Source organism: Cygnus olor, chromosome 3, assembly GCF_009769625.2.
Source record: "Cygnus olor isolate bCygOlo1 chromosome 3, bCygOlo1.pri.v2, whole genome shotgun sequence".
Classification (NCBI taxonomy): Eukaryota; Metazoa; Chordata; class Aves; order Anseriformes; family Anatidae; genus Cygnus; species Cygnus olor.
The window spans coordinates 42,137,943-42,164,836 of record NC_049171.1 but is presented as its reverse complement, the minus strand read 5'-3'; the positions used below and the strand labels follow the sequence as shown (position 1 = coordinate 42,164,836).

At 38.2% G+C, this 26,894-nt stretch overlaps 1 protein-coding gene across 2 annotated transcripts in view; it reads right to left on the bottom strand.

Annotated features, from left to right (window-relative positions):
- The window catches only part of FUT9 (fucosyltransferase 9), a 120,398-nt gene extending 93,838 nt beyond the window's left edge, over positions 1–26,560 (bottom strand). For both annotated transcript variants that reach the window (XM_040552946.1, XM_040552947.1), the window contains exon 1: positions 26,365–26,560. The gene's annotated coding sequence lies outside the window, so the exon portion shown is untranslated. The remainder of the gene's footprint in view (positions 1–26,364) is intronic.
- Between the last annotated feature and the right edge of the window lie 334 nt (positions 26,561–26,894).

The following is a 26,894-nucleotide window of genomic DNA, read 5'->3' as shown; positions in this document are numbered from 1 at the left end:
TCCAGATGTTTCAACTCTGTCATCCAGAGTTTCCATCTGTTCAAAGAACCAAAACAATTGTAATTTGGGTCAAAGATGCTGCATTCAGGTTATATTTTACGTAGTAGCAAGGGGAAGTGTGCTGCAATACTATTACAACAGGGTAAAGCAAAACCCACCATGTATTTACATTGAAAAGCAGAAACAAAGCATAACAAGCACTTAGCAATAATAAAAGCTGAGACGTGGAAATCAGAGCTGATGTAATTTGAAATTTCCACGAGATGGGATGCAGGAAAAGTTAAATTTTACAGCAGCACAGTCAGTGCTTTGACCAGATCTAGCAAATCAAGCACTACGTGTCTCTGGGGAACAATTATATCCAATAGCATTTAAAAAGATGTTTTCCAAATACAAATATATTTAAAAAATTGGGATCTCGTAGATATTCCCCAGCTTGTTAAATTCATTTGTGGTAGTTTCATGCTTTGTGGAAAAGAGCAGACAAACTGGGACTTTTCTGAGGGATTGTGCTGGTTTCCTGGCCGCTTCCAATGCAAACAAGATCTTTATTCAGCAGCAGTAGATGAGACAGATATCAGCTGTCTGGACAGTTTTCTGTGTTTATTCTTTCCCCAGTGCTAGTTTGACTTATTCCCTTCTTCATTGCCAACTGCTCTTCAATCACTTTTCCATGTCATATATTTTTCTTTGCTATAATGTTTCTTACTGCATCATGAAACTTGCAGTGAAAATACATTACAATCCAAGAGAAGGAGAAAGCAGCTAAAGGAATCATCCTAGGCAATAACATAAAAAAAAAATCAAGAGAAAAACAGTAGGTCTGTTTGACATCATCAGCACCCCCCTGCAGAGAGCCACCAAGAAGATCAAGGGACTGGAGCGCTTCTTCTATGAGGACAAGCTGAGAGAGCTGGGACTGTAGAGCCTGGAAAAGAGAAGGCTCAGAAAAGCTCTTATCAAAGTGTATATAATACCTGAAGGGAGAATGCAATGAAGACAGAGCCAGGCTCTTTTCATTGGTGCCCAACACCAGAAAAAGAGGCAATGGGCAAAATTGGAACACAGGAGGTTCCCTCTAAACATCAGGAAGCATTTCTATACTGTGCAGGTGACCGAACCCTGGAACAGGTTGCCCAGTGTGGTTGTGGAGTCTCCGTCCTTGGAGCCATATGGACATGGTCCTGGGCAACCTGCTGTAGGTGTCCCTGCTTGAGCAAGGGGCTTGGACTAGATGACGTCCAGAGGTCTCTTCCAACCTCAAGTATTTTGTGATTCTGTGATCATGTCACAGAATGAGAAAGAATAAGAAGGCTGAGTTAGAAACAGTGAGTTTGTATTTGTGCGTACGTGTTTGTTTCCATTATTTCCTCCTCTTCCAATCCTTCATCTCATTATTCTCTGCTAAATACTTCTTCAAGTAATATTTCATTCTCATTCTTGCTGTAAAAAGACCAAATCATTAGCAGAGGAATGTCTGCTTCTATGGTGAGTCAGAGTCAAATTCCCTCTTTGGTTCCTATCATCCCCAAAATGTGTTTCGACCTTGTCCTTCTCCAGTCTGGACATCACACAGACTTCTGATATGTGGGTGCACGTGGCTGTGCTCATGAAAAGGAAAAAAATCATGTTTAGAATGAAATAAATACTGCAAGTCACTTGATAGACTCATCCACCTCTCCTAACCACAAACCTTCATCCCCAGGAGATGTGTTTTGTATTAATTATCCTACGTTATGCAGCCATCAGTTATAAAGATGATGAAAGTTGTGGCCTTTGTGAGGTTGTTATTGACAAGTTTCACTGTGCCTCAGTGATGAATAGATCTAATTTTTGCCTCCCACGCCTGTTTCCAGGCACATAAAACAATACTTAACCTTCAGGGTATGTCACATATTCAGCTATGGTTCTCTGTTAATTAGACACCGTTTGTATTTATAGGAATGCCCCTTTTTACTGGGTTTGAATATCTTTGCTTAAGCATGCTTTACGTAACAGTTATTGAATTTGAGTTCTCTACAAACTAGCCATAATTCAGTTTCCTTTCTGTGCTTACATAAAATATTATTAGCAGCTTCTTTAGGTAAACAGAAAAATGTGTAAAATGTATCATTAGCTGGGATATAAAAAATGAAATGTTTCTGTAGAGTAACTAGTTTTGATTATGCCTGCTTTTCCCACACATTTTTCAATCTATTTTCAGTTCTCTTCTCATAGGCACAAGGGATTCTGCACTATATAGCTTCTTCCCTATCCTCAAAGGAAATAAAACTGATAACACCCTTTTCTATTAAGCAAGCAGAGAAGTCAGTATGCTGACAAGATGTTAATTTTTTTTTTAAGTTTTCTCATTTTCCTTTTTTTTTTTTTTCTCACACTATTTCATTGTAGATAATTGGGCCTGTGTGCGTGTTTGTAGTTTTAAACCCAGACAGCAGTTGTATTGTCACTTGTTTTCCTCATCTAAAATATTTGTAAATTCATCCATTAACACTTCAAACATTCATTTATATATATATATATGACATGGAATTATCATATATTTAGCTTTTATTCATTTAAAAATATTATGCTGTGTTAATTCTTCAAAGGAATACCAAATCATTCATTATGTCCTTAGAGTAGCTTTTTCTTGTTTTGGAGGAAAGCCAGTTTCCCACTCTTTGCTTTCTGCCTCACTGTCCCTGTCCACTTATTCTAGTGGTCATGAAAGAGTTTTTTCCTTTCATGACTGCTTCAACATTGAGTGTTCCTCTCTTGTTAAAGAAAAGTCAAGCATTTCATACTAAAAACTAAACTGACATTTTTATTATAGTGTTGATTCTGCTGAGTGAGAAGACCTCAGACAAAGGAAGCTTGTACAAGCAAGCTATTCACATGAGGTACTTGGTTTCTTGGTAATGGGAAAAGCTTTACCTATTGTCAACTAGTGGCTGCAAAACAGAGCAAAACTGAATGCAGTAACAGCACCTCAGATTTCCCAAGCCTGAAAGCAAGAGTGATCAGTTAACAACACTAACATGACCCTTTATAGGTAGGAGACTATGAAGCTGAATATCAAACAATAAATAATAACGTAGGTCAGGGCTACATGATGCAATATTAGCTCTCTTAGCTTTTAATGCTACCTTCATGAAAAAAAAAAAGAAAAAAAAGGTACAGTGAATACTGAAAATGCCATAATCACAGAAGGGTCAGTAAACAGATTGTTCCCTGCTAATAAGAATGCATCAAGACTCAAATTGGGATAAAAAATAAATAATAATAAAAATAATAATGTGCCTTTGGTAATAAGTCAAGATTTAGGAATTACCGTGGTGCCTAATTCAGTCTCCAAACCACAGTCTCCAACTTGAGCTAATTCATCTGTTCATTAAGGATTAAAAGAAATTATATTTGCATTAATAGAACTAGTAGACTTTTTTGTTGTTGTTGTTTTGTTATTATTATTCATTAATTTGTTTGGACAGCATTAGTCCTGCACATTTAGATGCTGTTGCAAGGACCTGAGGGATGAAATCTGCCAGGGTCAATCAGGATCTCTTTGTCAGGAGATTTCCTTCCTATGCCGTTTCTATAGCCAGTCTAATGTTCTCTCAGTGCTCTCAACCAGGACTCAAGAATTATTAGCTACCTCCTGTCTGACAATGATGATACCCAATCTAAGCACGAACAGTTTCTAAATTTGATCTAGAGAGAGGACTATCTCTTCTTACTTAACTTTATCTGTGCAGTTTTAGTTCCATTCACTGCTAATGAAAAAAAAATACAAATAATATTAAAATAGTTTACATAACATAATATCTTTAAGCAATAAAAGAGGTTTTATTTTTTTTCCCATTGAATAAGAGGAACAAGCATCTATAGGGAAGTATCTAGCATCTACTCATCATTTAATATTTCTAAGAAGTGTCATCTCATAACATCTTGCAATGTTGTCTAGCATGTTTCTGACTAATGGAGTATGTGTCAAATGTTGGAACAGAGGAAGGGAAGACAGACCTCTGGCTTTCTTTGGGAATGTAATGCCTTTTGTGTTATTTGTATTCCTTCACTGACAGTAGTACTTCCATACGTTAGAATTGGAGAATCATCTATTTCATCTTGCTTAATGACTTATTAATATAAAATAAGTATCGCCTGGAGCAGAAGCCAAGGTTTTCTCTTTTTATCTGATCATCCTGTCTTAAATAGAGAGTAAAAATGTCTTTTACGTATTCTTGACTACATGTATATCACTCTCTTTGCTGAACAATACTTTAACAGACAGTTAAACAGACAGATAAAGGGATGGAATAATGAGAATATCCCGTGGGATATTCAAGAAGTGGGAAGGGCGAAGGAAAGTGGATTTCACTCATTCAATGAGGTAGCTTGGGTGAATCCGCCATTAAAAAAAAAAAAAAATCAACATGACCACTTTCTGCTACCAGCCACTGGCTTTCTTTTTTCTCAAGCATGGTCCAGCTCAGTCTTTTCTAGTACTTATTATGTGACTGCCCTCAGAAGGAGGTTTTGCTTGAACCTGAGAGACAGTTGCACTTCTATGCCTCAGAAATAGGGCTGTATAAGCAAGGTACATGGTGCCTATCTCTTCATAAATCATTTGTCCCATAGAATTTATGCTACTAGATCGATTTTTTTTATAGATCTACTTTCCTTTGCTATAATTGTAAAGGCAATTTCTATTTCTCTAACTTAAAACACATTTAGAAATGATTTTGGTAATTCTGTCATTGCGTCATCAACAATTTCATCTTCAGCGCCTGTTACAGTCTTCAATATTTCTTATTTACTAATACTGTTTGATTTCATTTCTTCAGTCTACAATTGTTTTCATTAAGTCCCTTATTTGAATGAACATTCTCAATCTGTTACATACTGCCATTATTCTTAGTCAGTAAAAATACCCCCCACCAAAATGAACAAACAACACAAAAAAACCCACAACCTTTTTATCCCTGTATCTTAGCACAGCATTGAAAGATTATTAAATTATCCTATTTGAATGATAGTTCACTGTAAATTCTTACTGATAAAAATCTTTCATCAAAAGGAAACAAATCCTCTTGGACATAAAGCTGTCATTCACCAACCTAGTTTCTCTCAATATTCTTAAAAAAATAGACAAACCAAACCTCCAGTAGGCTGTTTCACAGGAAAATGTTACCTTCGTGAGAAAATGGCTGAGCAGATATATTCAAAACCATTCAACTACAGTAAAATTTTAGGTTTTACAGATGACTACAAAGCACTGAAAAATGAAAAGTCACATCTTAAACTTGTTTGTTTAAGTCTTTGTTTGTCTAAGAGTTTATTAGACTTTAAACAAAGTCTGTTCCTTGCAAAACACAAACAAGCAAAAAAATAAAAAATTGAAAAGCTAAATCCCCTCACAAAACTACCTGTGCGAACAGCAACATAAGCTATCTCCATTCAAAACTCAGTAAGAGACTCTTCCCTTCCCTTCCTTCCCCTTCCCTTCCTTTTTTTTTATTTTTTATTTTCTTTGTTTTAATTATTCTGTTTATTTAAGCAAGAAACTTCTAAAGTTAGAGTTAAAAATATATTCTTAATTATTAGTGCAGTAATTTCACTGAGAAAACAGACAACTTAGTATCACAGCAAGAGGTTTTAGTTATTACCTGCAAAAATATGTACTGAACTGAGTTTAAATACTTCATTACATAACTAAAAATAATTGTTTGCTGTAAAGAGAGTGAGAATCAAAACCAGAATAAATTTGAAGTGCTGATAGAAAATTGATTATGTTGACCATACCCCAGCAATTTTCTAAAACTAGTATTGAGATCTACTTCTGTGTGCAAAATTTCACATTATTTAGAATAAATGTATCTATATCCAGCATAATTTAGTTTCATTTAACACTTACTACATATCTATATGAAGAAAAGCTACATTTTAATCCAAAGAACACATCATTACATAGTCATGAAAATAATCATGATTTCCAAGGACTGAAATTTATCACTTTTACTAAGACTTGGCAAGTTGGAAAATGGACTGATAACTATACCAAGGTTATAAAACACAGAAATCAAATCACATTGAAAACAACATTTAAAGCTCCTTAACAGCATACGGCAAACAGACAAATGTTAATTGTGGAATATTTTGGCTAGGAATTAGGACGGGCCTTCTTTTGTTTTGTGAAAAAAATGTGTTCCTTTCATTAGAAAATAGCTTAGAAAGCAAATTTATTCAGCAGGCTTGAACAGTAGATGATCAATGTTTCCTGGGGGACAGGTGTTACAGGGGACTTTCCACTCCCTTTGAAAACATGCATATTTACAAGGGTCAGCTCTGCAGTCTCTGTGAATAAGCAGTTCTATTATCCTGCACCTTCCAAGACTATTTTGGGAGCCTGGTAGGGTGTTAGTGAAGGACAGTGATGTTAAAACTTCTCACTTATCTCTGTGTCGAGTTCCTCATGACAGTTCCCAAGCTGATGGGTGTCTACAGATAGGCCCAGAGGGCATCCAGAGGAGCTGTGAGTGCTGCTGCTGGTTACTGTGACCCAGCATTACCAGCTTCAAAGCAACAGGGAGTAGCAGAACTTCAGGACATGAAGGACTGTGTCTCTCTCTGGATGCCCCAATATATCCATGATACTCTGACTTTCCATAACGCACTGAGTTACACAGAGCAATGGGAATGACCCTGTAAAGATATTTCCTAGAGGCCTGACACTGGTGCCTGCAAGGATCCTTAAACTGAAATAACAGAAGAGTACAAAGCAAAATTATCTTCCCATAATACTATTTGCTGAAGCCTGAGGAAAAATTGTGTTAACTGCAAAAGAAAACCAGCATTTAGGAAGACAGTATCTTTCAAAATACATATTGAAACTGAATATTCTCTCAGTTACTCTGATGTCTGATCTCCACCATAATTCTTCTGTATCTCATACAGTGGCAACTTGTAAAGATTGGCTAGCAACAGAACAGTAACTCAAGACTTTCTCAGTCTTGAAGCATTAGTAAAATTGTGAAAGCTAGCTAAAATCTATATTTATTTGCATAAAGTCCTTCAATAGACATAACAGGACATGACCACAGCAATCTTTGAGTCATGTAGGAGAATACACTGTTGGGCTACAAACTTGTCAGGTATCACATTAAATGAATTGAGATTTTCTGTTTTGAAGATCTATTGCCTGACAAAAAGGTCTGCAAACCAGAGCCCATTTTAATGAGGCTGTAACAAAACACATAAAATCACAGTGTGACCTAAAATCCAATAAACGAATAAAAAACAACAACCCAAATATTTTCCTGCAAATATTAGAAAGAAATAAATTCCTGAATTTCACTGATCCATAAGAGTTTGGAATACCATGGCCTGAATGTAATATAGGCATAAATTTTACAATGGAAATGATTACTGCTTGTGGGTGTTATTCCCATAAAAAAAAGAAAAAAAAAGAAATGCCATTAATTTCTAAAATATCAAGTGGATTTAAATTGTTACAGCACAGTGTTGGTAATAATTTAACAATGCAGATGCTTATGCAATTACAAGTTCCAAAAACAGTAAAAAACACATAAGGCTAAAACTCAAATAATCCATTGTGATTAATGATAAAAGAGATGACTTAGTAAACATGAAGTGTAAGTCATAGAAATGCTACTACTTTTTTCTCCTAAGGAAAACTCAAACAAGAACCTCTTCTGTGAAAGAGAGAAATCATCAGATACACAAGATATTAAACAATATCTTCTCTGTCCATATGGGGGGCTCAGAATGAATGTTGGCAGTACACAGCCAGAGACTTGAGTATTTTCCAAGTGAAAGTGATAGTCAGAGGGACAATTTCCAGTAAGTGGCATGTGCTCATGTGCAGACCTTTAGCTCCTCATAATACTCTTTTTGCTCTCAAAACCGCAGTAGAAAAGTGTACATCACTACTACTCTGCCCCCCCCCCAAGCTATTTTGTTACAGTTGAGCACCAGTGATTCATACTCCTTTCTCCTGTTATTTTCTTAAGTTATAATTTCAACCTGCCTCCACTGATGCTTATCAAAACTTTCAGCAACTTCTACAAAAGCAAAATAGAAAACACAGATGAAAATACTTGACCATCTGGGAACATACAGCAGAATAAGTACTATGAATGAAGCAGCTATATACAAAGAGCAAGACCTAATGAGCAAGTAAAATATGCAGAAAATCAAAGAGCCAGTGTAGAGCATTATGTCTGTCAGAAAAAGCAGCTGCTCTGGGAAAGCTGCAGCTCACAGCATCAAAACATAATGAGTTAGTATGACCAGTTCCCCACACCCTGTCTCACAACAGAAAGACACAGACTCAGCAAAGATCCTAGTGTAAGGCTTAACTTTAGCTATGAAGCAAGATGAACAGTTAAGAAGAATACTACTTTACAAAAGACTATAATTAGAACATCAGAGGTTTCCATACTGATTGTGGCTCAAGACCCAATTTTGCTTTCTTTACTGCCCCTGATTTATAATCCTAGTGATGAGTAGGATTATACACGCTGTTGTCAATAGTACTGCCTGCCTAAGTATATATGTCCATCAAAGTACAGGAGGGAAGTTGGGATTAAGATTCACCAAGGTTAACATAGTTTAAATTATATCTAAAAAGATAATTTTTTAACAGCTAGCCCATTAAAACTATTCTGTGTAGAAGTGGAGTGGTTTTATTCCTACTGGTCTTGTTTTGTTTTATCACAAGAAATAAAACTACTATAAGCCAAAAAAATGTCTTTCTTTCTACACAATTTCATAGTTCTCTAAAGGGGAGAGAAAAAATAATTGGAGATTTATCAAATTATATAAGAGTATGTATAAAATAGAAAAGCTTTCTGCTTCCTTTCTGAAGCACAAATTTATCCAACTTCACTGCACTCACTCAAAATCATTGTCACTCTCTAGGCTCCATCTTAACTACCCCAGTGGTAAAGATTGTTCTGTAGAACTGCCAAAAGAGCTCAAAATGGTAACTCAAGCGGTATGAGACAGGCTCAAAAATTATGTTACTTAAAATGAAGATAATGTGGAGGCTTTTAAAATATGCTTTAACCTAATTGGTTTTTGTTGTTGTTGTTGTTTTTTGGGGGGAGGTATTTTGAAGCTGTCTCCTACACTCATGATATCTAGAAACTTAGCATTTGAAAACAATCTCATCCTACAGCTCTGGTTACAGATATGACTAACCTCCACCTACCCACATTACCCCTATTGACAGATGGAAGTTATAACTTCTATGATCCAGAAGTTCAACTGCTCACATTACTATATGCTCATATAATTTTCTATAATTTGTTTCAGGCTAAAACATCTAATCTAATTTAAATACTTTAAATAGAATCTGTTTGCTAACAGAACTGAGAAACAATAATATTTAGTAGGCTTAGAAGGATTTTGAATAACAAGTGTAATACGTATGTTCCTAGCTTTTCTTTTTTCTGTCTAATGGCATTTGAGATTTTCATGCAATACTGTAATTTTCTAAGTTGGAGCATTAAGAGGGAAAAGACAAAACAAAACAACAACAACAAAAAAAAAACCACAACAGAGCATATATCATAAAATAATGAAATTAGGCATCAACAGCCCTTTCTTGTGCCCCTAAGCGGTAGGGAAAATTAAATACTGAATCTGTAAGAGTGTAGTGAATTTAAAGATATTACTGCTATAAAACTGATTTTAGTTCCTCTTTGTGTGTCTTGATACATTCAGCCCAAAAGGCCAGTAAGGAACTTGTGTATATGGAAGAACTGAGGTCAACTCTACTCCAGGGAGACAGAGCCAGATCTTTTGTCTCCATACTCTTGCAGCAATTGGAAGTTCGGAAAGGAGAAAATGTTCTGACATTTCACAGGAGGGGGCGCTAGCTATTCCCTCCAAGCAGACAATGATAAAACTAGTTGAGCCCTCTATCTGACTAGATTAGTACTTCCTTTCTGACAGATTGTAGTAACTTCCTAAACTAGAAGGACTTCTAGGTGAAACAACAGATGGTAACCCCTGTGTAAAAGAGTAGTAAACCAAAATGGGAAACAGTCCCATCCCCATGTATCCATCCTTTGGCAAAGACCAAATTTAACTCTACCCAGTCAAAACACTTCCTCTGACAACACACTATGTAGCTGTAATATTTCAGAGTCTAATTTAAATGACATCCATTCAGCTTGCCAAATGATAACAACGGCACAAAGTCAGGCTTGCTTTGCAGGCTTTCCAAGAAGATTGCAGTTTTATTCTTCATAGACTTGCAGTTCTGAAAATAAATATTGGTATGTCATGAACACCTTCAGAAAATCTTCTTTGGAATACTATTTTGAACGCTTATTGACAAATTTAGGTCATGTATCCTTTAGTTTTAGCACTAATTAATGGTATGCAGTCATCTATTAGCATCCAGTTTATATTCATTCACAGAAATGAATGAAAGGACTTTTCTGTAATTAAATTAAGTTGCATTACTATAAGCCCTACTCCAGAGCTGAGTATCAGGATGTTCTCACATTTTCCTCTATTGGCTTAATATAGATGTGCATACATACAAAAATGATAGGACAAAATGAATGATTGTACTGCTTCTAAGGGAGCTTATATTCTGTAACAGAAAATGACTTGTACAGGATGTCCCTAAACTTGCTAAATTTTTCTAATGATTTGTTCAAAACCAAGTAAACTGGGAGATGGGTTAACTGGAAGACACTTGCTAAATATATAGAATATCCTGCTGGTCTATTTGCAATAAACAAATTTAAAGAAAATTGAGGTACTGTGCCAGTGAATTAAGCTGGTTTCAGCAGAGTTTCTTAGCTCAGTGTACAGTGTCACAGGAATGCAGCTGTGCTGCTTCTAGCCCCACAATGGCTTCTGTGCTGCCAGCTGAAATCTCTCTGTACCATACTCCTCAGCTTTCCTAAATACAAGGGGAGCACAGCAAGCTCTTTTGGCTCCATTCCTGCTGTCTAGAGATAGCCCAAGCCAGCCACAGGTGATGGCCTTGGAAATGGAAAGTCCTATATAAAAATAACTGATGGTCTTAAGTAATAAAATTTCATCTTAAAAGAGAAAGACATACTATCCATAGTGCTCACAGAAGCTCCCTTATAGTCAGAGGGAGGAACAAGTACTTTCACAGGGTAATTCCTCCCATTCTAAGAGAGAGGTCCAGAAAGCACAATGAATTGCTCTCTGGAAATGTCTTTCCCTCTCTTAGCTGCAGAGGAAACTTTGAAGGTTAGTTTGCTTTGGTGGCTAAACTGAGGTGAAATGAGGGCCATTCATGAACACATTTTTAACCTCTTCAGGCACCTCTTCACAACTTTGGGTTGATTATAGATGATTACAAGTAGAATCATGACTGAATGATAAAATACTGCTAAAGAAGATGGGAAAGTACAGAAGAAAATGAGAGTCAAAGATGCAAATTATAAGTGACCAAAAAGAAGATAATAAATATAGAAACTAAAATACATTATCATATCTGTATTTAGACTTAAATTTTTGGTGGCTTTACATAAAAGACTAGGCTGAGTTATAAATTAGTTAAATGCTTCACAGTCAAGGGCACATTTTCTAGCTTCACTCACTGCCTTTCAAAAAAATTTGGGGATTTCAAAATGCACGTATTTAAAGTGGGCTTTCCCAGGCATATTCATGCGTAACTGATCAGTAGCTGAGGATTTGATTCTACCAGGAAGTAACAACAGTTCTGGCATATCTATATGTCAGAGGGAAAAGCTAGCTTTTCCAGAACTCTGATAGAGACATAAACCCAACAATGATTTGTAAGATTACGAGACCATGAAATAGATATATTCTAGTAACTGGACTGTAAATCTAGGAAGATTCCGGGCCAAAATTGGTCTATCAAAAAACTGCAGGCTAATCATCTGAAAGGAATAATATATGCAACAATGAAATTCTATGTTATAGTTAAAGAAAGAGACATTTCCAACTCATTGTAATTTAGACAATATTTTTCCAAGAAAACACTGTTTTGAGGTTAGAGGAAGCCATAAAAACAGGGAAAGACAGCCTACCAACTGAAACAGGTTTGTAGGCACTGACTACATAATTACCTGTGATATTCTAATGTTCTTGTCAACCTATTCCTGCTTCAGAAAGGTTTCAGTCTAAACAGAAAATAATAAATTTCAACGGCTAGTTCTTTCCCATAATCTTTACCAGAGAAGATTTATCACAAATATTAGGGCTTTCACTGAAATAATATCTACAATTTGATAATGGCTCAAGGAGCGTTAGGAAGTATGAATGCTTAACTCAATCTGAATAAATCAGATTTTTAAGGACTTCAGAAAGGCTTTTTTTTTTTTTTTTTTTTTTTTTTAGTGTTGCAGAAACCTATGTAAAGGTTTGCTTTGCAAAATAAAGTGTAAAAACTAGATTAGATTATGTTGAGCTATCATGTTAGTGCATAGCAAATTTTAAGGCTACTGGAACAAATATGATAAAAGTGTCTACCATGATGACTTTAAAATCTTAAATAAGAAAAGAGACACGTAAAGATGGTAAAGATTTTTTTTTTTTTTTTTTTTTTTTTTTTTTTAGTAAATAGTCTGTCAAAAATGAATGTCTATGAGAAAATGATAGATACTTACTTTCATCGAATGCATAATTCCCTGAACTAATATATTCTTCTCCTCCCTTGGAAATTAGCTTATTTTGTGCCTTGGCCTTAGACTTTAATATCTTATAACAACAAATGGAGGCCAAGTGATGAAAGACTATGGGAAAGCTATATTATTGCTCACTACACTATATTATATGCAAGAACAGAGATCTTCAGTTTCCAAACTAGCAACTAAGTGCTTTTTATAAACCATTAAATTCACTGAAGGTTTCTATTATTAGTAGCTCTTTGTAGTTCCAAAACCTCCTTTTTAACACTCTGGTTTTTTTAATGAAGTATAAAGATAAAACCTATCAAGGGGTTTAGTTGGTGCTTTGGTCAAACACTAAATTCAGTGCTCAGGCACCACTAATGCTTTTCAGCCCTCATGCAGCTGCAGCCCAGCATCTCAAGCACTGTGGTGCTTACACAACAAATCCTCAAAGCCCTGACCCTGCCTGGACTCTGGACGCAAACTCCCTCACAAGAGCAGCAATTGACTCCACAGAGCAACATTAGTCCACTCTTCTGTGAAGGAAGAGTGTCAGGTTTAAATTCTTCCTCCATTAGCTCTTTAATCAATTATGCAAATTGGCAAAGTTTCAAAAGGAGAAAGTCACTCACTTCATCCCAAAATAGCCATTCAGTCAGTAGTTAGGGCACATTTCTGACCTGAAAGTGTCTGTGAGTGAAGTATTTTCTCCACTTCAGACACGTGGGGAAGTTTTTAAAAGGTCATCCACCCAAATGGTAGGTCCTCTAATTACTGGATACTTGGGCATCAATTAGCAGCATGTTCTAATTATTTTGTAGAAAAGGCAGGTCTGGCTTATGTGCTTACTTTCAGTAAGTAGGTGCTCGCTCAGTGCTGAAAGTAGATGCCTTTAAGGTGTGGGTCGTATGTGTATTTCCTTCTGATGCTCAGCTTGCTGATTTCACTGAATCCCACTCTTATTCATCTATCTCCCATGCTTTCCATGTGAAGCCTGACTCAGGGCAGAGAAATGCGTCTTTAACTGACAAGTACTGTGTTTATAAATGTTGCAATGCCTGATGGTTGAATCCAAGAAGAAGTCTGGGTGTTAAAAGACAGGGCAATTCATTACTTCACTTTTGGTGTCTTGTTGACACATCACATAAAGCGTTCCTATTTAAGTTGTACACAGTCCCCCAGGAATTCAGGTGGAACAGGCTGGGGTGTGGGTACTCTGCACACAGAACAGAGAGTTATGTGAAGTTAGGACACTGACCAGACATTTTGATACAGAGGACAATACAAGTCATGAAGCCTGTTTTAAATTCTACCAAGGCAGAAGTTAAGCATCCTGCTTAAGGTTTTAAGGATGCATACCCATCCATTTAGTACTCAGATCCTTCTAGCAAAGTAGATATAAAATACTTTTTATTTTTTCTCCCCTTTAGAAACTGAATGGAAGACAAAAATAAATGGAAATTATTTTCTTTTAAAATAAAAAGAAAGGTGATGGTGGTGCTCTGCTAATAAAACTGTGATAAGATTTGTTGTCCAAAATGTTGGCAGCCTGTGTTCAGTTCTGCCAACTGCCTGCTCTGGCACTGCAACCTGCTGCTTCCAGAGATTAATCTGAGATAAGACATTTGTCACACCTGTAGGAAAGATGCCACTACCTGGTCAGAATATTTAAATATTAAATATTTATTTGCCCACATGATGAATGACTTTCTAGCCTACTATCCAAAGCAATTGCCCAAGGAATGGGTTCCTGGTTGCAGTACTTAGTCCATATGATCACATAATAGAAGATTTATGCAAGTCCTTCAACTTCTTTGATCTTCAGAAGACTTAAGGTGCTTCTTGGGACATAGACAAATAGAACTTTCAGACTGGAAACTGAGCTAGCAATAGGCAACTCCAGGGCAAGGCGATGGTGGATTGTGCTGTTTAGAGACTAGAAGACTATGCTGCCATTTGTCTGGGAGAAGTAGTGTGGTTTTGTAGTGCATCCCAATTACCATACATTGGTTTGGTTTCCAGAACAGTCTTGGTGTGCAGGAACTAGATTTCTTTTGAAGGCAACTAAACTGGAAGCTCTGCTTACAGCCTGTACCAGATGTACTTTGTCCTGCAGAGGGGACAAAAGGATCTGAACTAATCAGTCCTTTCAACAGCCTCAGACTATGTACAAGGTAATAACATTTGGTCCAAGACAACAAACTAAATCTAGTTCATGGTAAAACACATTGATCACATACTTTAAATAAAGGGACCTCAGCACCCGCTGCTTTGATCTACTGGTCTGCTCCTGTTGTGCTGAATTACTTGCTAATACAGACAAATACACCCAAGTCATGTTTTTTGCTGCCTAAAACCTTTAATGTATTTAGTTATAACTCTCTGTGTGGATTTTGCCCTCAATCATCACAGGTAGTTGTTAGTGAAAACTTTATTTTTTTAATTTTTTTTTTTTCCTGGGGCGAATAAAATGGGTTTTATATAATTAAGAAGTGCCAATTTGGGAATCCATGCAAAGGAAAAAAAAAAGGAAATTCTGAGCTGAAATAAAATGAATCTGAGGCATAAAAGAAACAGAGGCAGGAAGAAAGGCAACAGACTGGAAAGGAATACGAGTGGGAGTGAAGCAGGAGAAAATACTATTTTGAAACAATAGTTTGCAGAAATATTTAGAAATATATATATTTCTATTTCAGTAGGTAGAGAATTTTACTATCTAGACTGATCATTGACTATTCTCTCAAGTTTATGCCAGCCTTTTCCATTTGCTGCTGAAATATTTTGTGATTATCATATATTACCTTCCCTTCATGGCATCAGAAAATTTCTCTATATTTTGGGGAAAATCTGTGCTAAAACAATTTTGTAGTATAGAAAGAGGCATGGCTGCAGCTGTGGACTGGGAACCTAGTGCCTTGGTTTGCATTTCCAGCTTTGCATCTCTGACCTTCAGAGAGGCAAAATTCTGGAGTAATTTCTTCTACTTACCTGAAAACTACAGATAATCCATAACCATTACACAGCATTAGCCACTTACAAAAATGGGGCACAAACATCAAAATGACTTATTCAACAACCCAGTGAAAGGAACAAATATTATCTGCGTAGTGATGAGAGCAAAAACGAGTACAAATTAGGCCAATCCAAGAAAGTTCAAGAAAAGGAATAAATCCATAAATCTAAAACAAGCAATTGCTCTATTAGGGAAAAAATAAATAAAAAGCTCACTGTCAGGGAAGAGGTTTTTAACAAAGCAGGATGCATGAGGAGCTCAGCTGCTATTGTGGACCAGGAAGAATATATGCTTCTGTGTGTGTGTGTGTATGTATATGTATACATTGCTATACCAGTAAATATATTTACTTAAAAAAAATAATACATTAAGACACAGTGATTCTATTCGGTAGTTTAGACTGTTCTCTATATAAAACTTAATACAGAAAGCTGCAGATTTTCCTTGTAATATCCAATAGGATATCATATTCTTTCCTGGAGATCTAGAGCTGCATGATTATTTATTTTTTTTTTTTCCCAGAGGAGAATGAAGGTGTTTTTACATCAAAACATCTCTTGGAAGAATGTCAATTTCAAGAAAAAAATGTTTTGAATAAGTGACTGCTGTGTATTTTTAACATTTAAAATAACAAATTACTTTGATTTTATAATAATCAGTCTTCCAAATTTATCTCCAACTAGATTATCCTACAAGTATAATTACTGATCAGAAAAAATAAATTCTTAATCTGTAGAACATATCAGCTTTTTGCTTTTGTTCTTTTCAGAGTAGAAAATTGTAAAATTGTAAAACTTCCCACAAAGTGGTATTTTCATATAGCCAAGTACTTCATTACTCAATGTGCAACAGAATCATAACATGTTTTTTCTTTTTTATCTTAAGTGTTAAAGAAAACAGAACTTGTTCCTCAGTGATAAACTTTATACACAGAGTATGTCACAAAATCATTATTTGAATAGTGAGTGGTCTTCACAGCTAGTCTATTTCAACTTGTAACAAGATCAAGAGGAATATAATAATGTGATGTCTGATGAAATGTAGGGCTATTTGAAAGTGTCGAGATATTGTGGGATGAAGCAACTTATTTTAGTAATAGGTAGCCTCCCAGTTTCAGGGTGTATTTCTAAGACAGGCATTTGTCTCCATATTTTGTAATCACATCTTCTAAATGTGAAAAAACTGTGACTTGCTGATATCTTCTTAGGTTATTCACTGATGTACTTCACAGGTTTTGGTCAACTACTTTCCTTTTACTGAATTTCACATGACTCATTCATACTGTAGTTTATACACACATACACATACAAACCATTTTCCTATTTATTTTCATTTTCCTATTTGTTTTGTAGATGTAGTTATTATAGTCAATATTTTTGTTTGCTGTGTTTTAGCAATATGAATGCTCTCAGATGCTTGCCCTTGCCCACCCTAGGACACCTTTGGAAAGAAGACTCTTCCTCTAAACAAGGCCTGAAGGACATAAACTTTGTCTAGTTATGAACACTCTAACTGCCAACATATTTTAAATGTTATTTTGTGCCCCCTGAGAAGCCTCACTGGAGAGGCAGCTGATTATTCCTTTTCTTTCCAAGCCTGCTGTGAACAAGGGTGGCCAGTGGGAAGCTGTGGGGGAGTTGCGTAGATCTTTGGGAAGTGAAGTTTGGCTCCTTCACTGAGTTCCTCACTAACAACCCTAATCTAAGTGGTAATATACCATGTAGGGACGTCAGTTGTCTCTTAGTGGAGGTGGTTATAGCAAATGTTAAAATTCTCCTAATTATTACAAGTTCTAGAATTAGCAAGTTTGTTATGGCCCAAAATGGCATTCATTGGATATTATCACATTTCCATTCTGCATTCAGTGTTGTTTAAAAACTCTTTCTTAAGTCTGATAGTTTGCAAGAAACCAATTAGCATTTGTGTCAGAGCAAGCTTACTTCGTTATACTTAAACATTGGCCTTTACACTACGGGTATTTAGAACCGCTGAATAATAGTCTTAAGCAGTTAGTTTGTGAAAATCTTGTATTGCCAGCTTAAATAAATCGTAAAATCAGGATAGCCTAGGTTGATAGCCTTGGCTGTGTGGCTGATAAATTTGATTCCAAACATAACAACACAGGCAATAATAATAACAACTTGAATGCTTTCTAAGTGTAGTTGGATGTTGTCCCATTCCATTTAAACGTAATATTCAGTGTTAGTGACTGTAAAGTATTTCCCTTTTCAAATCCTTAATTTCAAAAGTTTATGATTTTCCATAACTCTCTCCCTCTAAGCCGACTTCCACTGCTTTGCCAAAGAGTAGCAAGGACTCAATTCTGATAAAATCTGTTAAAGTCAGAGCGCTTATCACAGGAGTAACATGATTTACACAATCAGCCAATTTATTGGAATATTTGCATTCACAGAAATTGGCATACATATAAATGATTGATTGATGCCTTCATTTGGCATAACTCTAACTTTAAGGAAGGCCTTTCTTCCTTTGTAGTTAAAGCCTCTGAAGAAAATTCACTGAAATCTTGTTCTGTCAGAACATGCTGTTCAACAGGTATCACAGAGCTCCATGAATATGAACTAATTTTGCCGAAGTCTTGATTTGAAAGAAAATCTAATAAAATATTCAAACAGTTTCTGATTTGTTGAGATGTGTATTACAATATTTTAAAAGCCTGACTTGAACAGTTCAGTCTATCTGAAACAATTTGGAGGAAAGACTTCGTTTTTTGAGGACTTCTAAATTTGTATCTTTTATTTCGAAAGGATACAACATTTGTCATTTCAATAAGATCTGAAATGTCACCCTGATAAGCAGAGAGAACTGGATTTGACACTTTATGAGCTTCCTTCACCCCATGGTGTCTGGCACAGTCTACATGCCACCTGCATCCATCTGTCCTCAGTTAGTAATCTGCTCTGGGTACTGCTGTTAGTACCTGACTTCCTAAGATGTGGTGACTCATCTGATGGAAGCCCTTCAAAATACACAGAGTTAAGGCTGCTTAATAATTTAGAAGCCATTTAAAAATTTTGAACTCCTACCTGGTGTCTCTATCTGGAGTGAAAAAAAGTGGGTTAAAAAAAAAAAAAAAAAAGCTGCAGGAGGAATTGTGGGGAAGTTTTTACAACTACCTGAAAGGAAGTTGTGGGGAGCTGGGGGTTGGATTCTTCTCACAGATAACTAGTGATAGGACTAGAAGGAATAACCTCAAGTTGCACCAGGGGAGGTTTAGGTTGGAAATTAGGAGACATTTCTTCTCAGAAAGAGCAGTCAGGCATTGGAACTGGGTCCCCAGAGAGGTGGTGGATTCACCGTCCCTGGGAGTGTTTAAGGAAATGTTGGACGTGGTGCTTAGGGACATGGTTTAGTGGGTGACATTGGTAGTAGGGTGATGGTTGGACCAGATGATCTTGGAGGTCTTTTCCAACATTAATGATTCTATGATTCTATGAAATGTGAAGACAAAAATGTAAAGAAGATGCTTAGTATTCACTTTATCATAAGAATAGGCAGATTTCAATCAAAGTAGTTTAAATCACCAACTTTAACCATAGTTAAATCAGGAAGAAAGACACCATGCATTAAATAATTGTAATTAATCTTGGACTACAATTATGCTTTTTAGTTATTTTCTTAAAGAATATTTGAGCACCATTCACTTAACCATTAAAGAACATTAATCAGCAATCGATATAAGTTTATGTAAAATTTGATACCATTTATTGCTAATCACATAGAAGTCTACATCTGTCCTTTGTTCAGATTTTCAACTTGTTCATTTCAATACAAGAAATGATGCTTAATGTTTTAAAATTATCTAGATGCTTTGGGATAGAAGTCAATATACAATTAAAATACAGAAAATATTTTCTAGATTTTTTTATTAGATAAATGAAACTGTAAGAAAGGTCCTAGATAAATATAAAATTTACAAACACATTCGGTGTTTAAATAAAACCCAACACTCATTTGCTAAATGAATGAAAGAAATAGTTTTGAAGTATATGCTCTACATCTTTGTGTCCTTCAAAGTTTGAATTGTATAGATCTCTGCCTTTCCATTCTAACACTGAAATGGGAAAACAGGTTTTCCTGCACGTTCAGTTCTAAAACATTTTATCAGTTTGAAACTGCTATAGTTGTTGTCCTGGATAAACTACATGGAAGAAGACATCTACAGAAAAGACAACAGAGCTATTAACACTTGGATTATCACTAAAATATACAAAAGTGTATTTTTTAGTGTTCACCTGGTGGATTCTTTTAGTTCAGTAGCTTTATATACATAGTAAGTTTAGGTTGTACTATTACATTTTTTTTTTTTTTCACAAGGGTAATAGGTTTAATTTGTACAAAGCAAACTATTATGTATAAATATCCATAAAAAAGAATAGAATTGTATTTATTAATTGGTTTGTTTTCTGACATTTTGTGCTGTTGGGTATTAGAAGTTACAGGGGAAAAAGTATTAGAATTGGAATATTTTAATTTAGCCAGCTATGGATACATGGTTAAATCATTGTCTATTATCAGATCAAAAAATATAGCATTATGTTGTAAAGACATGAAGCTCTTTGCTTGTGGATTATGTTTACTTTCCAGAACAAAATATCTGTCAGCATTAACAGTCTCTCTACGTAATTAAAAGAAATAGTGTGAAAGCTTTTTTTTTCTTTTAAATATTTGTGTTATTAGTTCATTTCAGTTTGTGAAATATGAGCACGTACTTCCAGTAAGATATCCTTGAAGAACTAAATGTCTCAGGGGACTGGTGATCACATTTTTGGAGCCTTTCACCTCTAGTTCACTGATTCAAATACAGCCAACATGAAGTAGTGACGGAAAATCATTGCAGTTTGAAAGCTGGTTTGTGGCCTGTGTGAAATGAACTGGTTATTTCACTCCATTTCTTAAAGGATCTTGGAAAGCACTCAGCACTTTTAAAAATGGTGCTGAGGATGCTGAGCTCCTCACAGGATCCGGCCAGCACCCATGAAGACACAACTGGGTCTGATTTCTTTGAGGATGGCAGAGGCCAAGACTGACAAATAAAATCCCACTTCTGATCCATTTCCAGGCAAATTTCCTCAGGAGATTGACCTCTTATAGCAATATCAAGTACCAGTCCCCATCCAGCAAAGCAGAGCTGAGGTGGCAGCACAAGGTAGTAACTCTGTGGCATTGCTGCTCTCTGTGCTCCACAAATGCAGGGCACAAACAGAGCTTCATTTTGTATTTCTGCCATCTGGCACCTTTTCATTAGCATTAAATGTACTTAATTTAAGACGAAAAACGGTAGGAAAAGAAAAAAAGAAAAATGGCTGTTTTTGAGGGGTTTGAGTGCATCAGTCTCATTTTATTTTATATTTTATTTTATTTTATTATTTTATTTTATTTTATTTTATTTTATTTTTATTTTATTATTATTATTATTATTATTATTATTATTATTATTATTATTATTTATGCAGAGGTACATACATAGGTAGAAATCGTTAAGTTGTCCTTTGTAAAGCTCATATCTACCATATTCTCGAAAACCCATCTGACAATACTTTTCCTCCCCAGCTATAAATTATCTCAGCTTTGTGTTTCCCAGTGAAGGCTTTAAATTGTCTCCTTCATTAATTCATTTCCTTTACGTAAGGGACTTTTCTTCACAATAAGTGTATCTCTCTTTAAGAAAATATACACATCATTTTTTTTCCTGAACATTTAATATGTTGTATTAGGAACTTCCTCAGAGGAGAGGAAGAAAAGTCTATCTTCATTAACCACTAAATATAAAGTCAGGATATTAAAACATCCAGATGTCATGTCAGCTATATACATTGTCTTCTATGATGTCACATTTGATTTTCTTATTTTATGACTTTGACAGCATCATATTAAAAATTTGATTGCACAATGACAGTACAGGTTTTGAATTATTCAGCTTATGAGTGCACTCTTACAGGAAGACTTTTGTATTTCTTGCCATTTCTGAAAAACTGACATTTAAAAAAATGTAAAAGGAAAGGGAAAATGATCGCTAATAACTAATTAATAACTCAAGCTTGGCAAAGGTAACCTCATTTTAATAGAATATCACACAAATTAAAACTAGATTAAATATAACACACAACGTATTTCAAAAGTCATTTGAAACATAATTCTTCGGATGACATTTTGGCCCCAGTGAGGTCAATGGCAAGATTCCAATTCAGCTTCCATGAAGCCAGGACCTCCTCCTAACTAAGGATGTTTTAGCAACTATCTGTCAGAATCCTTGTGGTACTTCATTAGATTATCTTTACCAACCCCTTCGCTAACAATATTCTCCAGATACAAGTGCTTACTGAAGTCACTGGGACTTTTTCCATTGGACTCCAATTCTTCAAGTCAGACACTTGAAGCTGGAACCTTTGGGGCAGGTTTTGCAACAGTCTTTTGGGGTTTACACTGTGTGTAAATGACTACTACAATGACTGACTGGGTACTACCAGCTTTTGTTTTTGTTCCATTTTACCTCTATCTAATGTTAAACAAGTGCAATCTGTTTGTTCTTTTGCATCAAATAACTTCAGCTGTAACCCTTTACAGAGTGACCAAATCCGTTTTTACTTCATTACAATTTACACTTATTTTTAAATCACTAAAGTTAGAAACATCTGTTCTCCAGTTTGACTAAATTCAGCTAGCTCTTTCATATCAGAACCATAAAACAAATAATGTTCCATTTTAAGAAACATGTTATTTCCACAGCCTAAAATGAAATTTTAGTGGTATCAGATATGAAAATATCATTCAAAGTTGAGCCCTTTTACCATCAAACATGACAATTTTTTAACCAGTAGGGCCCAGAAGAACAGTCCATAGCTATACATGCTTTATTATTTCTCACAAGAATTATTTCAGCTGAGCTCTCTGGGCTTGTAAGAACCATAGGATTGACTACAGCTCAGAAGGGTAAAGCTTGGAATATTCCATACCAGACATGAAATAAATCCTTCCAGCTACAGTGATGGGGAAAAATACAAATGATCTTTTCACATCCTGGTTCCTTCAAAATGGTTAGCAGAAATGTCTTTGATTCAGCTCACACCTGTGTCTGTGGAAAATCTCATACTGATTTAATTGAGATCAGAATCATGACCACAGTTATATCAAGAAATGTATTTGTATTCTCTCCGGAATTTCTGAGGTTTATTCAAGAGTTCAGTTTGTCATTAAAGACATACACTGCTGTTCTTCACCTCCCTTCTAACATGTCTCTATTCCAATTTGAAGATGACAAGATTGTCTGTTTTCATTATAAGCAATGAAAATTAGTTACGGATCGCTTACACTATGTCATTTTAGTTCACCTATTTAACCTGCACCTAGTCTGCTTCAACACATGAATCCTACTGGGATAGCATTTTTTCATTCTTAAATGAACAGTTCCACACTCGTGTTGCTTTCCTACCGATAAGCAAAACTTATTTCAAAATGTACAATTGAAAACAAGATATCACAATTCAACAACATTTCATTCTGCAGTATCAATATCAGGCCGTAAATATTCTGCCAGAAATAAAAATGCAAGAGCTTCCAGGACAAAATCCTGCCATCCTTATCATTCACTGCTCAACCTCTACTCAGGCAAACTCCAGCTGGAGACAACAAATGGTACCTATGTAGTTGCAGAGTAAAAACTGTGAGATAATATAACCCTTTCCCTATTTAATTTCATGTGTTTTTAGCAGCAGTCCTAATCAAAGGCTGCGTGGTTTAAACACTGTTTCTGGAAAACACTACTGATTAAACAGAAATCAAAATCAGAGCATTTCTCTTACAACTATTTGTGGTCTGACTGGCAACAGGCTGATCATGACCAGTGACAGAAGAACTTATTTCCATAATAACCTTTAAATCTTGTTGTTTCAAGCTGCTACCAGCCATGGCAGTTAAGGTGTGATGAAAGCTTTCTGATGAGTTTCACACGCATTCCTCTCTCTACTGCAAGACAAAAGCTCACCATCCTGTAAATTGTACCGGAAAGCTACATCTACAAAAATACAACCTTTCCCTTCAGTACGTGTATGTGGAATTGCTTTAATCTCTTTACCCAGGGCAGTGCAGGACTCAGGAGTTCTCTGTAACTGAGACAGAATGCTAGGAAAAAAGTATAACTGAAAAACTTGAAAACAAACAAACAAAAAAAAAAACCTGCAAAACAATCAAAAACTCCAACAAAAATTTAACAAAAAGCAGGAATCGTGGAAAATAAATAAATAAATAAATAAAAGATGTTTCCCCCCAGACTCCTTCAGTCTTAAGTGTTATCACAGCACCAGCTTCTGGAGAAAGAAGTGAAGATTTACTTTGAATCCTATATTCATACTTGTTGGCTATTTGGCAAAGAAGCAAGAGGTTGCTCTTTTATTATTATTATTATTATTATTTTCGATATGGCGGTTTCCAGGTCTTTAGCATTACTCTGAGCCAGAGATGCTAAATAAAAGAAGGGGGAAGCGCTGCTGCCATAACAACCCTTTCGGCAGGGAGCTATTGGGATACAGATAGTTACTACACTACCTACAACCAACCGTGTGCATCATGACACATAAAACCAGAAAAAGGCTTTTCAGCCCCAGCGTCCTCAACATTTGCACTCTCCACTCCGGAGCAGTGAAAGCCAAACAAGCACAGACTTCTCCCCCCCCCATCCCCTCCGACCCTATACTTATTTGTTTGTTTGCTGGGGCAGGAGGGGTAGAAAAGTAATCCATCCCAGCGCCGAGTTCTGATCGAAGGGCTCTCCCTAGAGCATCGCAGAGCATAGCAGGGCCCGGCACCCCGGCGGTGCTATCCAGGGGAGGCAGCCAGCTGTGCTCAGCCGGGTCGGGTGTCGTGTGTGTGTGTGTGTGTGTCCCACCACCACGTTAAAATGGTCCCTCGCAAAAGTTAAGGCGCTGAACCCTCCCCCGAGCCGCCCGGGCATGAGGGGCTGTGGAGGGCGTGCGGGTGTGTGCGGGGTGGAGGGGGGGGGTGGGGAGGGAGTCAGGGGCTTCTGGCCCCAGAGCTGGGGAGCGGGGCTGTCGGGGTGTCTGTGCGTGCGGGTGTCCGTCTGTATGCCTGTGAGAGAGAGAGAGAGACCCCCGTGGGAAGGGGTAGCGGGAGGGGCAGCAGGGTGCCAGCCCCTTCCCCCGCAGCCCCAGCGCAGCCCCGGGGCCAGCCCCGCCGCCCCTTCCACCCCCCCCGGGGAGGGCAGAAACCGGGGGCCGGGACCCCCCAGTTCCCCGGGGGCAGGGGCAGGCGGAGCGCGGTGCCTCCCCCCTCACCCCTCCCAAATCCCCCAGCGCTCATCCCCGAGGCCGCTCCGGGATGGTCGGTGGGGGAGGCTGGGGATGGGGGGTGGGGGGGGGAGAGGCACGGCAGGTGCTTTTTTGGGGTGATGGTGGTGCTGTGCGGGGGGGCCGGGGCCCGGTGACTCCCCCGTCCGAGGCGGGGGCTGCGGGTATCGCGGCGCTGCCCCCTGGGCGCGGGGGGCGGCGGGGCAGGAGCAGCAGCGGGCGCGGGAGCAGGGGGGAGCGGCGGGGCCCGGGCTGCTCCTGGGCGCGCTCTCGCTGCCCATCCCCGGCGCTGCCGCCGCCGCCGCCGCCGCCGGAGGAGGATGCGAGGGAGAGTCAGCCCCGGGCGCGGGCACGCGCGGCGGCGGCGGGGGGGAGGTGGGGAGCGGCGCGGGGGCGCGCAGCGGAGGGGGAGCAGCCGGGAAAGGCAGGCGTGCGCTCCCGCAGCCCTCCGTCCCCCTCAGCCCCGCAGCCCTCCCGTCCCTCAGCCCCGAGGCCTCCGCCCCGCAGCACTCATCTGCTCAGACCCCCGTCCCTCAGCCCTCCATCCCACGTCCTTCCAACCCTCCCCCCTCCGTCTTCTCATCCCTCCATCCCTCCGCCCGTTATCCCTCCATCCCTCCATCCCTCCCTCGCCCAGCCAACCCCTCCCGTCCCTCCGTCCCTCCGCTCCCCCGGCCGGGGAGCAGCCGTCTCCCCCGCGCGGGCCCCCCTCCCTCCGCCGCAGGGGGGCTCCGGAGCCCCCCGGGACCGCGGCGGGCGCGGGCTCGCTGCCGCTCCGCCTGCGCGTCCCCGCGGCGCGCCCCCGGGAAGGGCGCCCCGCTCCTCTGAAGGGCAGGGGGTCCCTGGCCCCCCTCGCTCCCCGCAGGCGCCGGGGGAAGAAGCGCGCAGCTCTTGCCCATCTCGCTCTTCCCCGTTCTGGCTTTTTTTTTTTTTTTTTTTTTTTTTTTTTTTTTTTTTTTTTCCCCCACCCGGCAGGAGAGCACAAAACCGTGCCGTGGCAGGAGAAAAGGTGGTAAACAAGAGGGAAACGTACAGAGAACGGTAATCACGGAACGAGAAATAAACCGCACGCTGGAGTAGTTCTTAAAAGCTGTCTTTCGAGCTTGTTCCTGAAACCTAGAGGACTTCCCAGGTGTTTATTTAGGATCAAGAATAATTATTTTGACGTTAGAAATAAAAGAAACAGCAGCTCAAAGTGCGTTGTGTGAACGTGAGAACTGTAGATCAAGCCTGCCAAATAAACCAGCGTACCAAAAGCTGGCCATCAACTCTTTATCCTTGCTCTCAACTCTCCCTGCAATATATAACGCTGATAAACTGCTGCAAGTATGTTTCAGGGAAAGGATACAGTGATGATGAGAACATGGCACTCTTTATGAGAGTACATCAGTAGCCTTACCTGCCAAGGAGTTGTTTCAGAGGTTCATCCGTCCTTTTCTCATCAGCCCTCCAAGTAAACAACTGACTAGACGTTCGGTGCAGACATATGATTCCCCAGTGTCAGTGCCTCTGCCCTCGACGTTTCTGAATTGCTTGTAGATTATTAACTTACTATGCTCTTCCACTCTGCCTTGTACCAACAGCTGTGCAGGTATCAACAGCTTCCACTTGTGAAGCCGGGGAAGAGAGAGATTGGGTAGATTTCCACGCTGCTCCACATTTCAAACTGCTGATTTGCTGTAAGGGCTACAGTCGCTCAGGGAATTGGTCTGTTCCTCTAACAGGTTTATTCCAAAGAGAGGCCTGACCTGAAGTTCACCGAAGACAGCACGAATATTTCTATAACCACGGTCAAACTGGTTTAAACCACTGTGAGCTCACTGCTGGCCTGAAGGTATTCCTGAGTGCCACTATTCTTTCATGCTATTAAGAACTCTCTGGGGAAAAAAATGATAATTACCAATATGCACATCTTTTCCATAAAACTGT